This window comes from Enhydra lutris, unplaced genomic scaffold (genome assembly GCF_002288905.1).
Source record: "Enhydra lutris kenyoni isolate GAN:26980312 unplaced genomic scaffold, ASM228890v2 scaffoldscaffold26, whole genome shotgun sequence".
In the NCBI taxonomy this organism is placed as follows: Eukaryota; Metazoa; Chordata; class Mammalia; order Carnivora; family Mustelidae; genus Enhydra; species Enhydra lutris.
Window position 1 is genome coordinate 14680562 of NW_019154110.1, and position 11765 is coordinate 14692326.

Consider the following 11765-nt stretch of genomic DNA (forward strand, 5'->3'; position numbering starts at 1 on the left):
TTCATCATCAACTTTGTAGAAATCAGGAAAGATTAAAGTTAATGAGTCTTACCTGCCAAACGCCTTGGCCTCTGGTGGCAGCCACGGAGTTGTTCTGCTTGGACGAGCTGATGTTTTATAGCTTCCACCAAGAACTTCTTACTGGGAAAGGCCCAGAAGGAAAGGTTTTGAGGGGCTGATGTGACTAGGAGGAGACACTCAGGTTCAGCGGGAAACACCCTGCGGCTCCAGGCGGATGCACAAGGAAACTGTGGTGATTGGTCGATGCAGTATCACTGGCCCAGTAAAGCAGAACCTCTTCTTCCCAATTTTGAGGTTAAATACATCCTCCTCCTGCAGTCATGGAAGGTAAAACTCCAAACTCTGAGCTCTCCGTGGGATCCGAACAGCTCTTAAGAGAACAGAATTCAAGAACAACTGAATTGCTCTCTTTCCCATTCACTTATTCACTGTCCTTTGATCCCTTCCTTACTTTTCCCTATTCTTTGTAGAAGCAGGTAGATTTGTCTTTTGGATTTAAAACAATTAAAAAATGCTGACTTTTTTTTTTTTTCTTTCTGGTTTAAATTTCAAAATACTGCCCCTGTTTTGGCCACCAGAGGGGTTGAGAACTCTGGACTTGTTCTCAGCGTGGTAGATTAAGTCCTTGCTTCTGTCATTCTATGGCTCCGGGTCAGTCGTTTTACCCTCTGGTATGTCACATTCTCTAGTTACAAAATTGATAGCTGATTCAGATAATTATTAAGGTAGCCCATTAAAAAACACCAGAATCTGGAAACGTATTGATTTAAAGCCTAAGTATAATATTACATACCATCCCTACTTCTACAAGTTTGAAACTTCAAGTTCATTAGATCCACACAGGAAGGAAAAAGAAAGGTTCAGAGAAAATGAAATTTCATCTAGATGTATTTTACAGACAGACGATTTAAAACATAAGTTCTTTATAAAATTATATCTTGGGTCGAAAATACTCTGGGAGACTGTCAGAAATTCAACAACCAAACGTGAAACCCCTGGGTTTACCTTCCAAAAAGTGATATCCCTTTTCTCCGGCTGATGGGATGTAGTTAAAACCTGCTTCTCTTGTGATTTGCCCAGGCAAATGAGCTGGGCATCTCAGAAAAAGGCAGCTGTCCAGGAAGCATGAGTGAGGGACGTCAGGCTCTTCTTGTTTTCTTTGAAAGACATTTCTGTTCCTCAGCCAAGCATTGTTTTTCTCTGTCTGACCATTCCCTGAACTTTGGGGCTTATTTCTCAAGGCTCTCGCTTCCGAGTTTCATGCTTTATGGGTTAACAAAGCTGTGTCTTTATATGAATCTTGACCTCATTGGTTTTGACTGATTTCGAGATGGAACTTTGTTCTAGAAGACCTATGGGATAACACCACTTTCCTAGGTGCGATAATATAGTGAACTGCTGGAGTCAAGGTAACAGCAAAAGGCAGGTCTGACTGTCCCTGGCTCTTGATCATCTTATAACAAGATGTGATATTTTCTAGACCTGACCATTTTTGTAATGGGCAAGGATGGGGCAGTGTCAACTCCAGACCTCTATGATCCTTCCTTTGTTCTATGTATGAAGCATACCTGGAGCCAGTCACAGGGACGTGTAACTGTCCTGTGGTTAATTTGTGTCTTCAGAACTTTGCTGTCATATGATGACATGTTTTCACGGACTTATCTCAATCTAGTTAAATCTGTTCAGCACAGCTAGATGTCTCCCTACTAGGGAATGGCAAAGTGACCTGAGAAATGGAGACAGGAGGACAGAATGTCGAGTAGAGGGGCACCTGGGTGTTCAGTCGTTAAGCGTCTGCCTTCAGCTCAGGTCATGATCCCAGGTCCTGGGATCGAGCCCCACGTTGGGCTCCCTGCTGGGCAGGGAGCCTGCTTCTCCCTCTCCCACTCCCCCTACTTGCGCTCTCTCTCTTGCTGTGTCTCTCTCTGTCAAATAAATAAATAAAATCCTGAAAAAAAAAAGAAAGTCCAGTAGAAAGCTAAAAAAGGCCAACACATTCTCGTTTATAAGCACAGAGATTCCAAGATATTTTAATAATAGAGCAGCAGCGGCTGGGAGTACCAATGAAGATAGAGTCGAACTGACCTCAAACATGGTTGGGTCTCCTTTACCACCTTCCAGAATTAGAATTCTGAATGCTGCATACAAAACCTTTGGCTGATCAAAGCGACACTCATGGTTAGTGATATAGTGGCCCCTCTCTTTCTATGAGGTGATCATGGCTCTCAAACTCCCCAAGGATCATGCCCCCCCGCCATAGCCCCACCATTTCAGGTGCCATCTTCCTTGGAAGCTTAGCTAGTCCTTTCCTCAGCTGTCTGTTTGCACCCATCTCCCAGTGGCTTGGCTATCAGTCAGAGCTGGATGGGTTATTTTTTTCTTTCCTGGCTAAAATGCATTTCCTTTTCTTGTTTCCCAGAACACCAAACAAATAGACTTCTTGTCCCCAGCATGGCTCCATATGCCAATTTTTTTTTGTTTTTTTAAAAAGATTTATTTATTCATTTTAGAGAGAGGGAGAGATAGTGTATGCCGTAGGGAGGGGCAGAGGGAGAGGAAGAGAGAGAATCTCAAGCTGACTCCCCAGTGAGCATGGAACCTGGCACACAGGGCCCTATTTCACGATCCCGAGATTATGACCTGAGTCAAAATCAAGAGTTGGACTCCTAACCAACTGAATCACCCAGGCGTCCCTCCATAGGCCATGTTACACTGTCTATGCCTCGTCCATTTGTTCTACCTCGAGAAGGAGGAACCCAAGTGCTCTGGCTTAAGGTCCCCAGGAACCTTGATGGAGTGGGAAGAATGCTGTCCCCTCCTTTCCCTTCATTAAATGAAAATCCTTTTTTTCGGTCAAGGCCTTTCTCCCATTTCCCACCAGAGTTCTGTCTCTCCTTCCTTCCTCTCATTCTCTGTCCTTTTGGATATTCGCTGAGCACCTGGCCTTACGTCTGTCCCATTTTTTTTCTTTTCTTACTCTCAACCCTCTCTCTTCTAAGCTTACAAATGATGAACTGGTAAGTTTGTTTTAAAATGAAAAAGGCATCAGATCTGTTCCCTGCCTTGGCAGGGTAATGTAGGGATAGGGCTGCGAGAAGCAACAGATCTGAGTTCTGCCAAGACAACATGACCCCAAATAAATCCAGACATGCTGAGTGTAGAGATAGGGAGACAAGCTAATTATCATATAATCACACATAAACTCTAGATTTTCAACGAAAGCAACCTTGAATTATTACTGTTATTATGTGAGGAGTTTGGTGAGGTATGCTTTATGGTAAATCCACAGACAAAACACCACTGCAATAAACGCCCCCTGGGGCTCAAGCAAGCATGCGTCGCACACACACACATGCGTGCACATACAGGCGCACATGCACACACGTACACACGCGCGCACACATGAAACACTAAGAACACTAAGCAACAAGTGGAAAAGCAAGGAGTGCTGGAGCAAGACACAGCAAGCAGCTTCCAGTCTTAGCTCGCTTCTCGCTGGCTGTGTGACCTTGGGGAAGTCACTCTTCATCTGCAGGCCTCAGTTTCCTTGTCTGAAAAGAGAAACAGATCCACTAAATAACCAAGGTGCTTCCCTGAGCCTCCACCACTGAGGATCCTGTCATCAGATCCATAGGCCCTAGTACTCGTCTGCTTTGCCCCCTGGAACAATTCTGTACCAGTCCCATCTCCCCGGGTTCTCTTTGCACAAAGAGGGGACCAGAATCCCATGTTATTCACTTTCAGGACCAGCTGGGATGGGGTCTTCTTTAGTTTGGGGGGACAATCTAAATAAAAGAATGAGAAGATTCTTGCTGACAAAAGGGAAGTAAAATTCTGCTGGGGATGTGATCATTCTCTCAGTCACCCAAGCTGGAAACCACTAAGTCCTCCTGGATGCCTTTATTTTTCTCCTCTTCCTTCTCCTCCCCTTCCTCCTCCTCCTTCTCCTCCTCCTCCCTTTCTTTCTCTTTTTCTTCCTTCTGTCTCACATCCCAGTCACCAGCTCCTATCCATTTGTCATTCATAAATCTCTTGGATCTCTCACTTCCTTGCCTTCCTCACATTCTGGTTCTGCTCTGGATTACCTCAGCTTTGCTGCAGTGTCACGCCTTCTCACTGGTCTCCCTGGCACCACTTCTCTCCACCCCAGCACTCCCGTACAATAGACTTTTCACCACAGAACTCCCACTACCCAAAGGACAAAGTCTTGAGTTTAAGCCAAGTTTCTATCCTGCCTCGCATCCTACCTCTCCTAGCCCATCACACATCACCCCCCAACCCAAGCGCTCCATTCCAGCCAAACTCACCTACTCCTTTTCTCTAACATGCTGTGCACGTTCCTGCTCCTGTGTCTTTCCTTCTGCCATCCTCCATGCCTAGCTTGTTCTTTCCCTCCTTGTCCAAGCCCAATGTTTATCTCAAGCCCTATCTTCTCCAAGAAGCCTTCCCTATCTGCCAAGCTCCAGAGGGCACTGCCCATTGGATCTTTCTCTCCCCTTTGCTTTTCCTATTTATTATCTCTTTATACATTTTTCTGTTGTCAAAATTAGATTATAGATATCTTAAGAGCTCTAAATTATATTGAGTCATCAATGATACTTGTTTTGATTATAAAGATGATCATAATGGTGTAACCCTTGACTTAAGTTAGTCATTCAAGTTCAAGTTCATGACTATCAGTTCTAAAGCTGTTTCTGGAAACCATTTCCTGGCCTGATTAAAATACTCTGAGTCTTTCAGGTGTAGCTGGAGGAAATCATTTCTGGATTTTTCTCTTCTCTCCTTCATTTTCCCCCACTTAGAGTCCCACCACCCATCCTAAGATGCACAGAGATAGAGCCGAGTGATCATGAGGGACATCTGAGTCTTGGTCCTTTTATAGTTGGGAGAAAACATCGGCTTGAAGCTCTTTCTCAACCTGAAGGTGAAACTCCAATGCCTATTTCTCAGGTGGTTGAAGACTCTTGCAGAAGCAGCAGGACCCATGTGCCCTAGTCTTGTAAAGTTGCCTCCGGAGGTCCCTGTGCTGGATGGAGGCCGGAGTCCTGAATGGACCTCCCTGAGAAGGCAGCCTGCTTCCCTTCTGACTAGCCCACCCCTCGAGGGTGGTGCCTGCTGGGTGCCACGGGGTGCACTTTCCACACTTCCTGTAAGTGGATGAGTTCTCACTACTTCTTGCTGGGGCTCCACCCAGGTGATCTGGGGGTGTGCAACGATCACATGCTCTGGAAAAGTGTTGGAGAGGCTAGAATAGGGTGAGGTGCCTAAACCAACTCTATAATAGAATCCCTTCCACTCTGGTGGGAACGTGGGGTGGGCTCAGTGCTTCTTTGCCTGTCGTTCTTCTCGCCGTGCAAAGAAGGGGCAGAGGCCCCGGGAGGGAAGAATCTTTACAGTTCTGCCTTTTTGTTCTTTTCTTAAGAAATCCAGACTTGGGGCGCCTGGGTGGTTCAGTGGGTTAAGGCCTCTGCCTTTGGCTCAGATCATGATCCCAGTGTCCTGGGATGGAGCCCCGCACTGGTCTCTCTGCTCCGCGGAGAGCCTGCTTCCTCCTCTCTCTCTGCCCACCTCTCTGCCTACTTGTAATCTCTGTCAAATAAATAAATAAAATCTTTAAAAAAAAAAAGAAATTCAGACTTTTTAGGAGGCTATAGAATGTCCTTCTATTCTGCAAACAATAGGGCATGGGCGATGCTTTTCAATCATCACCTCTGTGCACCTCTAACAAAATGGGACTGTGAGCAGGTAATCCTGGCAGAATCTGAGATCTTACAATTCCTTTAATGCCTCACCTTTTTAAATAGAACTTTTACTTTGGAACACTTCTGGATTTACAGTATTACTTCAAAGAGGGCACAAAGCTCCACATACCCACATCCTGCTTCCAGTATGGTGAACATGTCACTGTGGTACGTTTGTCACAATTAATCAATTGACACTGTTACATTATTATTAACTAGAAGTTTGATATCTTGCATTTTCACTTTCAAGAATTATGCTTTCATGTCCTGCTCCAGAAGTTATCTGGGTTTATTTTTACACAAAAATTTTAAATTTTCTTCACATCCAGCTAAAACAGACACCCCGGTATGAGCCGCGTTCACCTGTGCTCTGTGTTCTCTGGGCCACTACCGCTCCCCTGGAGAAGCATCTGGCTAGCCTGGGCGGCAGGGGTCATAGTCAGTGAGCTTGGAAGGTCTCACTGGGTCCTACAACCCTGCTCAGTAGCTGTCACTTGGTCAACCGGTCTCTGAGCCTCGGATTCCTCCGCTGGCAAAGGGAGTGACAACACCAGCCTGCCTCCTGGGGTGCTGCTGGGGCCACCCGTGATTCCTCGTGCAGACATATGAGGCGTGACTCACATGTGCCAGATGGTTAGCAGGAGGCGTTCTGAGCCACGGGGGCCAGCAGCCACAGCAGCGTGAGCTTGTTCTTAAGACTTCACATTTCGTGCTCCCTCAGTGTCTCTGGAACCTCCAGCTATAGTCCCAAGCAGGGTCCAAAGCTGAAACTAAGAAAGGAACCTGCTTAAATCCCATGTCCTCATTGCCGGGTGGTGTGTCACCAGTGGGAGAGAGGGAAATAAAAATTGTTTGGCATCTGCTGTTGGACTTCCCGTCTGTCTCGGTGACTGTGGGGAACCCCACCCCGCACCCCCGTGGCCTGCTTGCTGTCTGATGAGAGAGAGGTAATGGGAGCCATGAGGACCACCCTGTCTCCTGAGGTGTCGGCTCTTGGTTTGGAGCTAGCTGCTTCCCGCTCTCAGAAGTCCCTGTGGGTCTGGCTACTACACAGGTGGGGATGTCTGTCCACCAGAAAGCAGCCTCGCAGGCTTTCCTAGCATTACGTCTTAAAACCAGCCTTCAGTGTTAACAGTAATCTGTGTTTTCTTTTTTCTCTTCTGACTGCAGACCTTAGGAGGCCTCCCTTCATCTAAATACCTGGGCTTCTGAGTTGATGGCCTCACTGTTGCCCTCTCCTGTCCAAACCCTGGAATTCAACCCGCCCACCCCACCCCCCTACCCCGAACTCTAGCTCATTCCCTGGGGCATTGCAACTCCTGATCATTTAACTCTGTTCAGTACAATCCAAGTAAGCATGCATTGAGCAATTGTTTGGGTTACTTGAGGATACAAAGATAAATTAAGTCTGGGTTCTTCCTCTTAGGAAGCTCATTGGTTAGTGAAGCAGAAAGAGTTATAAAAAGATAATTGTTCATTCATTGAACAAGTGCCTACCCTGTGCTGGGCTCTTAAGTTCTGGGGATGCCTTGGGACTCAAAATCAATGTGATTTCAGCCTTCATGGAACTTAGAGTTGGGAGTAATTTTTTTTTTTTTAATTACACTTCTAACTGTGTAACTACAACTGTGAGAATGGCAGAAAATAAGGGAACATGTGCTCTGAAAGCATGTGGCAGGACATGCTTTCACTCCTCTAACACAGAGGAGAGTAATGGAGGCTACCCTGAGCAAGACGACGTTGGAGGGAGGTATAGGGAAGTGGGCTCACGTAGGGAAGTAGAGGAGTAGAAGGAAACGTCAGACAGAGGGGGCCCACAGTGAGAACACCCTTGTGTGTTGTGGGGACACTGGATTGACACATGATCCTGACTGATGGGACTGTGGGCAGATCACCCAGAAACAGGCCCCTATATGCCTGTTTTCTTCCTCTGGGCCTGTGCCCGTTTGCCAAGGCACTTGTCAGGGCCAACCTTACAGGCCACTTCTTTCCAGGCTCTCCCCTGTAGCCCATGGATTTTGCATCCTACCAATTCACTGGCCCTTCTCTGATCCCCTGCTGTGCGGGGAATGTCCAGCCTCTCTCTCCAGCCCCAAGCTCTAGGACCAGGTCTTTGCCATCTCCACGAACCCTTCCGTATGTGACTCTGTCACAAGAAAGGATAGTGATGATGACCAGGTAAGAAAAACAGGAATCACTGTCTGTGATTCTGTCTTCTTGGAATTTATTAAATCTACAAAATAAACATCTATAGCCTTAGATTAGGGTTCTGCAACTCTTGGCTCACAGCTGCTTCTGGAGCAAGAGATCATGGCTTTAACAAGCTCCATTTGGGTTATTCATGTTTATGGGATATTTTGAATGTGTCATACAGGGCCGAGATTTCCTTGCTATTTTTGTCTTTGGAAAAATTCTCCAAGAAACTCATGGTGGAAGTTCCTTTTTTTTTTTTTTTTTTAACATACTTATGTTATAGCACCACGGGTTGATGGAGCTCAAGAAATCAATAACGTAGCTATTTTGGGAGCACAATGGAAGTCACTCTGCAAAAGGATGGAAAATGCCAAGTTCCTAGGAAAGGGAGTGAGTGTAAATGTAGATTCCTATAACAGGGAAATGTTTTGACCTTGTACTGGCTACCATGTATCACTGTCGGCCTCCCTTTGTCCCATCCTGATTGATATTTGTCAGATTGTTGAGAAAAGGAAGCTTAGAGTTTGAAATACATTTAGGAAACTTCTGGTTCAGTGGTTTCGAAACACTGTCTGAATTAGTGGGAAGCTTGTTAAAAATACACATGTCTAGGCCTTGCTCCTCATCCAAGAAATTCAAATCTCTACCATTGAGCTAAAGAAGCCTTATTTCTAATAAATCTTCTGGGTGAGTCTGACATGCAGGCAAGTTTGAAAACTATTAATCTAGTTGAACTTTCTACCTATCATAGGATTTCCCACTGCATCCTGTATACTCAAAGTGAGGTTCAAGGACAGCAGCGTTGTAATCTCCCAGGAGCTGTTTAGAAATATAGAATCTGGGGGCACCTGGGTGGCTCAGTGGGTTGAGCCTCTGCCTTCAGGTTGGGTCATGATCCCAGAGTCCTAGGATCCAGCCCCGCGTCGGGCTCTCTGCTCAGCAGGGAGCCTGCTTCCTCCTCTCTCTCTGTCTGCCTCTCTGCCTACTTGTGATCTCTGTCGCAAATAAATAAATAAAATCTTAAAAAAAAAAAAAAAGTATAGAATCCCAAGCCTTATCCCGGACTGCCCATTCAGAATCTGCATCTTTCATAAGATCATTTACATCAAAGCCGAAGAGGCACTGCTCGTCCTCATCCTTGACAGATGGCCACCAAGTCACTGCTTACAACCTCCAGGTTGGGGAGCTCATTGCTTTCGGTAGCAACCTGCTTATTTGCTCGGTGCTTTTTTTTTTTCCTCTTCTTTTTAAAAAATTTTTATTTATTTATTAAAAGATTTTATTTATTTATTTGACAGACAGAGATCACAAGAAGGCAGAGAGGCAGAGAGAGAGCGGGAAGCAGGCTCCCTTCTGAGCAGAGAGCCCGATGCGGGGCTCAATCCCAGAACCCCGAGATCATGACCTGAGCTGAAGGCAGAGGCTTAACCCACTGAGCCACCCAGGCACCCCTAAAATTTTTTATTTATTTGACAGAGGGAGTGAGAGAGCACAAGCAGGGGGAACAGCAGAGGGACAGGGAGAAGCAGGCTTCCCACTGAGCTGGGACTCCCGATGTGGGCCTTGATTCTAGGACCCTGGGATCATGACCTGAGCCAAAGGCAGATGCTTAACCAAAGGAGCCACCCAGGTGCCCCCAGAGGAAATTAAAAGAACTATGAGGATACCAAGGGAGAGAGGAGCACGGAAGGTGAATTTTAAAGTCCTTGTATTTCTTTTTTTTTTTTTTTTTAAAGATTTTATTTATTTATTTGACAGAGAGAGATCACAAACAGGCAGAGAGGCAGGCAGAGAGAGAGGAGGAAGCAGGCTCCCCGCTGAGCAGAAAGCCTGATATGGGGCTCGATCCCAGGACTCTGAGATCACGATCCGAGCCGAAGGCAGCGGCCTAACCCACTGAGCCACCCAGGTGCCCCAAGTCCTTGTATTTCTAAAAATTGAAACTTCTTGGAGGGGGGAGGGGCCGTAGAAGCCAATGTCATCAGAGTTCTACTATTTAGAACACTCCTATTGCTCCAAGTCTTGACATGTCCCTGAAGACCTGGGGTAACCTGTTGGGATACACTGTAGGGAAAATGGGGCTGCCCAAGATAAAAGCAGTTAATTATCAGAAACAGGGTATACTTCTTGGGCAAAGGCACTTGAGATCTGACTAGGGCATATGAAGGAACATCTTCAGAAGCTGAGCTTCTGGGTACTGCGGACCTATTTTATTCTCCTACCAACTCTGGTGATGTCAGTGTGCAAACACCCATGTTGTCCCACCTATTCCACCTGTTCATACACTGCCTGGAAAAAGCAAGGGAAAGGAATGCCCTGAATGAGTTGGCCTGGGTTTAGCCCCACTCACATGCCGGTGTTTCCTAGGATCACCTCCCTCAAACGTACTTGTAACAGATGCTGTTGGTGCCCTGCCCAGGTCCCCCTGACCAGCTGCTAAGCACGCTGTCAACAGCTCATACAATGACCTACCTCAGGATTGCTCTAATGGGTGCTCCCTAGCCCAGAGGTGCCTAAGAGGTTCCATTCTGCTTCTTTCAAGGAATCAATCATTTCTCCAATGAGCCCTGATGGCTTTGTAATGTAGAATGGTATGGTAGTAAGAAACCAAGGTCTGGGTATGGGATTAACTAATTGGCCTGTATTCAAGTTTGCTGATTCATTCTTCTGCCAGTGCTAATGTGCTACGGAGGTTCTCTAGTGAATTTTCATTTCATTTATTGTTCTCTCCAATTCCAGAATTTCTATTGTTTCTTTTCAAAAATAAGTTATATTTCTTTACTGATATTCTCTGTTTGGTGAGACATCACTCTCTTACATGCCTTTCATTCTTCAGACATAGTTTCCTTTAGTTCTTTGAACATATTTATATAAAAATTCTTTTCATATAAACATTATACATTTATAAGGTCTCTATTTCTCATATATGGATATAGATATGATAGAGTCAAGCAACTCATGTCTTTCCTGGATATACACACCACCCTGCACATGTATGTGGTCTTCTAGATTTCCAGGATAATATCAGAGCTTTGGAAAACTCCAATGGGCATATCAGTTCCCAGTTTTTCCTTTCGAGGCTTTGGTTAGTTTCTTGGTTGTTTCACATATTATCAACATCTCAAGCAGCTGCAGTATTAAGAAACTGCAATGATAAACAAAAGCAATGTCATTGCTTTTGACATTCCCCCAAGGGGAAATGGCTATTCACAGTAAGCTTGAGCTGGGGAGAGGAAAGAGGACAATTAAAATGCCGCATATCTCTCGGTTCCTACTGAAATATGGCTGTTTTGCTTGAATAAATGCTCCTTGGATTATCGCATGCCTTTGGTTAACTTCTAAATTTCTGAAAAAGTTGATGATAAGTGTTGCCAGCGTTCTCACTGCTTTTATGAACAAGGCAGTTTTTGAGATTCTTCCTCCACCATTCTAGATGTGGCTTTTAAAAAAAAATTGTCTTTATGTTTCCTATTTAATCGATTTCTGCTCTTAGGTTTATTGTTCTTTCCCTGCTTCTTACTTTGGTTTTATTTTCTTCCTAGATTATTAAAACTGAAATTTAGATTATTGGTTTGAGAGTTCTTTTCTTATAGAAGCATTTATACTATAAAGTTCTCTCTAAGCATACCCAACATTTTGATACATTGTATTTTCCTTTTCATTCAGTTCAAGATATTTCCTAATTTCCATTATGACTTCTTTCTTGAAAAATTGATTATTTAGATGTTAAATACCAACTATTCGGAGTTTTCCAGATTAATTTCTGCCTTTTTTTTTTTTTAGCTTATTTATTTGTCAGAGAGAGCGAGA